This window comes from Rhinopithecus bieti, unplaced genomic scaffold (genome assembly GCF_001698545.2).
Source record: "Rhinopithecus bieti isolate Rb0 unplaced genomic scaffold, ASM169854v2 scaffold_4129, whole genome shotgun sequence".
Taxonomy (NCBI): Eukaryota; Metazoa; Chordata; class Mammalia; order Primates; family Cercopithecidae; genus Rhinopithecus; species Rhinopithecus bieti.
In genome coordinates this window covers 727,309-733,237 of record NW_016804391.1, presented here as the reverse complement: position 1 = coordinate 733,237, position 5,929 = coordinate 727,309, and positions in this window count along the sequence as shown.

Genomic DNA, 5,929 nt, shown 5'->3' with positions numbered 1-5,929 from the left:
ATATATATATATATATATATAAAACAAAATTTATTGAACACCAATAGGCTCTAGGAATATAGCAGAGAACAAAGACAAAAATCTCAGTCCTCACAGAACTGACACTCCAGCTTGGGGGTGGGAACACATTTAATGATTGTAAAATCTATCAAAGCAGAGCAGGGATGAAGGGCAAAGCATAGGGAAGATTGCAGTATTAACTAGAGTGAGCAGAAAAGGCCTCACTGACAGGGTGATATCTGAAAACGGATCAGAAGGAAGCAATGAGCAAGGCGTACGTACATTCATCTATGGGAGAACACTCTATAAGCAGAGGAAGGGAACAACAAATAGATTTCAGGGAGTCCATTATATATTGTGAGCAGGGCTGGACATGGTGGCTCATGCCTGTAATCCCAGCACTTTGGGAGGCCGAGGTGGGCATATCACCTGAGGTCAGGAGTTCGAGACCAGCCTGGCCAACATGGCAAAACCCCATTTCTACTAAAAATACAAAAATTAGCCAGGTGTGGTGGCACATGCCTGTAATCCCAGCTACTCAAGAGGCTGAGGCAGGAGAATCACTTGAACCCAGGAGATGGAGGCTACAGTGAGCTGAGATGGCGCCACTGCACTCTAGCCTTGGTGAAAGAGTGAGACTCTGCCTCAAAATAATAAATAAGTAAATAAATAAATAAATAAAATTGTGAGCAAAATTGAGGCCTCCCTTTTATGGCTTCAATATGCAAGGAGTCTAAGATCTATTACTAAATGGTAAAGAAAAACAGTATAGAGTGTTATGTATGGTACCATTGCTATCATTTCCATCAAAATGGGCGAGATTATATATTGCTGAGGAAACTCTGGCCTGATTTCAGGTCAAAGTGTCTGTCCCTTAGCTGGACAGGACACAGGCTCCTTTGGAGAACTGCCCCCCACCTCCTGCTAATCCCTTGGGACTGAGATCTCTGGGATTCCTATCCTCCCAGCCGGTTCTGATGCCAGTTCAATATTGCCAGACCACAGCTGGGCGTGGTGGCTCATGCTGTAATCCCAGTATTTTGGGAGGCAAAGGTGGGCAGACCACTTGAGCCCAGGAGTTCTGCACCAGCCTGGGCAACATGGTAAAACTCCATTTCTACAGAAAATACACACACGAAAAAAAATAGTAGGCATTGTGGTGCACGCCTGTAGTCCCAACTACTTGGGACATTGAGATAGGAAGATCACTTGAGCCCAGGAGATGGAGGCTGCGGTGAGCAGAGATCATGATACTGCATTCCAGCCTGGGCTACAGAGGAAGGCCCTGTATCAAAAACAAAATAATGCCAGACCATCCTTAAAGGCCCAAAGTCCCATGTCTCTCCCAACACCACAAGCACAAGGCCTGGATCCCCAGTCCCTGAAGTCTACCACATTCTCTCTGGCTTCACATTTTGTCCCTCTTTATGTGTTCTGTCTTCTATATACAGAGAGATGAGACCCCATGCTCATTTCCCCTAGGAAGTCCTCCCTACTATCTGTCTCTTTTCCAACTCCAGAGTCACAGACTTCTCCCCTTCCCAGCCACTGAAACAGTCCCAAGGGGCAGGCATGGAGCTTAGTGGTTACAACTCGGGCTCTGGAGCTCTACTCTCTGGGCCTGAATCCCAGCTCCACTCCTGACAAGACTTTTAGTATCAGACAAGTGTATCGGGTAGGATTTCTTCAGGAAATAAAGAATTCTCTCAAACTGAATAATTTGAAGGTGTTTCATAACAGAGTTATACAAAGGAATGGGCAGGGTGTTGGTAAACCACAAGGGATAGTGCATTACCCCAGATCTAATAACAGTGGGCTTCTTTACTCCTGTAAGGGTCCAAGGCATAGGGAGAGAATGGTCCCTAGAATCCTCACAGGGGCAGCTGGGGAGGTAGATGCTCAACCTCACCCTCTCCGTCTCATCTCCTATGGATGCCACTCTCCAAACCCTACAGATGCCACTCTGCAAAGCCTTCAGCCTCCTGGCCCCACAGCAGAGTGGAGAAGGAACCTTGCTATGGCCCAGTTCCCTCATCTGTAAAACAGCCTGTTGATCCTACCTTCTTTCTAGGTTGTCACAATGATAAAAGGGGACGGTCCATGAGGCACGAACGCTGTTCCAGCACACAGGAAGTGTGCTCGATGAACAGCTCCAACTGTCTGACTATGGATTTTGATGATTAACTGGCTTCTCAAATTTAGCCTGTCAAAACAGAAAGCTTGAATTTCCCCCTACTTCAAACCTATTTCCTCCGTAGTCTCAGTTAGTGGCACTACCATCTACCCAACTGCTCAAGCCAGACTCCTTGATGCTAGAAGCCACCCTCTCCATGGCTGTTTTGCTGTTCCACTTTGCTGGCTCTTCTCCAAAATGCATCTCCAAGCCGTCCCCCTCTCTTCATCTTCACTGCCAACATGCTAGATCACCTACCACCAAGATTCTTTCTAAGCCCATAGTAGGTCTACCTGTACCTACCATGTATTCTTTTTTTTTTTTTTTTTGAGACGGTGTTTTGCTCTTGTTGCCCAGGCTGGAGTGCAATGGCGTGATCTTGACTCACTGAAACCTCCGCCTCCCGGATTCAAGTGATTCTCCTGCCTCAGCCTCCTGAGTAGCTGGGATTACAGGTGCGCACCACCACACCCAGCTAATTTTTTGTATTTTTAGTAGAGACAGGGTTTCACCATGTTAGCCAGGCTGGTCTCAAACTCCTGATCTCAGGTGATCCACCTGCCTTGGCCTCCCAAAGTGCTGGGATTACAGGCATGAGCCACCACACCTGGCTACCATCTATTCTTTACCCAGCAACAGAAGGGACCTAAACCATCAATTGGATCATGTCCATCCCCTGGGTAAACCCACCACATCACAAGATCGTGCTCAGGTCCCCTACCTTCACCATGGGCCACGACCCTGCACTCCAGGCACGCAACCTCATTGCAGCTCTTTGTCTCCTTGGTGCCAAGCTTTTTCTTCCTCAGAGCCTTGGCATATATTATTTCTGTCCCCCGCCCCGCACTGTGGAAAACCCCTTCCTCCATTTGTCCCCACTGGTTCCTCCTCATCCTTCAAATTTCAGCTGCAAAATAATCACTTCAAAGAAGACTTCCTCAACCATCTCATCTTGTCTAAAATACATCCTCGAGGCCGAGCGTGGTGATGCGCACCTGTAATCCCAGCTACTCGGGAAGCTGAGGCATGAGAATCGCTTGAACCCCAGAGGCAGAGGTTGCAGTGAGCTGAGATCGTGCCACTGCACTCCGGCCTAGGTGATAAGAGCAAAACTCCGCTTCCAAAATAAATAAATAAAATAAAATACACCCTCTCTCTTCTCCCACTGGCTTCTGTGTTCCAGCACCCTGATCGATTACTTAGTAGCACTTGCAAGGTTTGTAGTTCCATATTTATTTCTCTGATATTTGTTCGTAGTCTGTCTCCCCGCTATACTGTAAATCTCACAGAGGGCAAAGGCCCTGTCTGTTTTGCTCACCAGTGTGTCCTTAGGGCCTGATATAGAGTACGTGTTTGATAAAGATTGGACAGTGGGGAATGGGCACATGGTAACTAATGAATGCTACGATGATGATGATGCTTTCAAAGCCCTTCCAGAGAATCCCACCAGTTAGTATCAGCTGAACCCACAGCTGGCATCAGGGCAGCTCTCCCAAAGGATGCCCCAAACCATCCCAAGATGAGGCTGGTTGGGATTCCAGTGAGTGAAGTGCTAAATGCCAGGGCAATCAGGCCAAAGCAGACATTAGGGGAACTTACCTACAGAACAGCTGCTGCACATCCTTGCTGTGGACAATGGGTGTTCTACCCAGGTATGTTCTCAAGGAGGGGTTCAGGATATGGTGTTTATAGGAGTGTTTAAGAAATTTGAGGCCAGTACTATGGCTCACACTTGTAATCCTGGCACTTTGGGAGACCAAGGCAGGAGGACCACTTGAGCATAGGTGTTCAAGACCAACCTGGGCAACAGAGTGACACCAGTCTCCACAAAAATAAAAAGTCATCACCTGTGGAAAGAAAGGAAAAAAAATATTTGTAATAAATAAAAATTTAAAAAGTTACCAGGCATGGTGGTGCATACCTGTAGTACCGGCTACTTGGGAGGCTGAGGTGGGAGGATCTTTTGAGCCCAGGAGGTCAAGGCTACAGTGAGCCATGATCACACCAGTGCACTCCAGCCAGGGTGACAGAGTAAGACCCTTTAAAAAAAGAAAGAAAGAAAGAAGAAAGAAAGTCTGGGCATGGTGGCTCACACCTGTAATCCCAGCAGTTTGAGAGGCTGAGGCTGGTGGATACTTGAGGCCAGGAGTTGGAGTCCAGCCTGGCCAACACGGTGAAACCCCGTCTTTACAAAAAAAATACAAAAATTAGGTCAGGTGCAGTGGCTCACACCTGTAATCCCAGCACTTTGGGAGGCCGAGGCGGGTGGATCTCAACGTCAAGAGTTCGAGACCAGCCTGACCAACATGGTGAAATCCCGTCTCTACTAAAAATACAAAAATTAGCCAGGTGTGGTGGGCGCGTGCCTGTAATCCCAGCTACTCAGGAGACTGCAGACAGGGAATCACTTGAACCCAGGAGGCAGGAGGATTGCCGTGAGCAAGATCGCCACCCTGCACTCCAACCTGACAACAGAGCCAGGGATCTGTCTCAAAAAAAAAAAAAAAAAAAAAAAAAAAGATAAAGAAAAAAAATTAGCTGGGCATAGTGGTGCACAATCTGTAATCCCAGCTACTCGGGAGGCTGAGGCAGGAGGATTGCTTGAACCCAGGAGGCAGAGGTTGCAGTGAGCTGAGATTGCGCCACTGCACTCCAGCCTGGGGGACAGAGTGAGACTCTGTCAAAAAAAAAAAAAAAAAAAAAGAAAAGAAAAGAAAGAAGGAAGGAAGGAAGGGAGGAAAGAAAATGTCCCTGGGGGTAGACGTCTATAAGTTTAGCAAAATAGTCGATCTTTCAGTGTTTCCAGCAACAACCTAATCAAGTTTATCAGTGTCTGGGAATGTTCAACGTACCATCTTGGGTTCAAACCTGTAGGCAAAAACGTGCAGCTGGCCAGGTTACAGAGTGGTGAAGGCACTCTGCATTTCTTGGTTGAGACAGAGAAAAAAAGTGGGCAGAACTGGGTGACCCTCCCCCCAACATACTATCACAGTGATCCCTTTTGCCTTTCTTCAGGCTCCAGCCCCACCCTATAGCCCCTGCTCCCTGGATTCACTAGGGCTAACTTCAGCAAAGTACAAAGAAAAGGGGGCCATACGAATGACAAAAAATATATATGTATATCTATTCACGTGGTTGACTAGACAGTATGAATGGATTGAAAATTTATCAGGAACAATGGATGAAAGGAAATGCCAGGAGATGAGGGCAGAGAGCAGGCAGTTCTGGGGCAGGGACTCTGTGGGGACAGGGTGGCCTACTGGGTGTGCCCCTTTTCTCTTCTCTGGCTCCCTTAGATAAGACCGGCAGTTTTGTCATCCTCCCCATCTCATTCCACGGCCCCGCAGCCCCAGGCCCACACGGAAAGCATGTCGATCCAGGAGAACATACCATCCCTGCAGCGCTGGTCATGGGTCTCTAAGTCCCAAAGAGACTTAGCCAAGTCCATCCTGATTGGGGCTCCAGGAGGTAAGAAAGCAGAAGCCATGGAACACAGGAGGAAAATGAGGTGGAAACTAGGAGCCAGGGTGGAGGGTATAAATGATCCATATCAGCCACTGGCTAGGTGGGTTTTGGAGAGACACATAAGTTCTTCAGAACCTCCCTTGTGTTAAATTATGGACCCTGGCATGGGTCTTTTCCAGGTCCTATAGGCAGGCCAGAGCCGCAACATGTAAGCCACGGGGCACTCCCGTGGTTCCTGGACTCTGGCCCCTGGCATACAGGGCTTCCAGTGGAATAGGAGACACTGGTGAC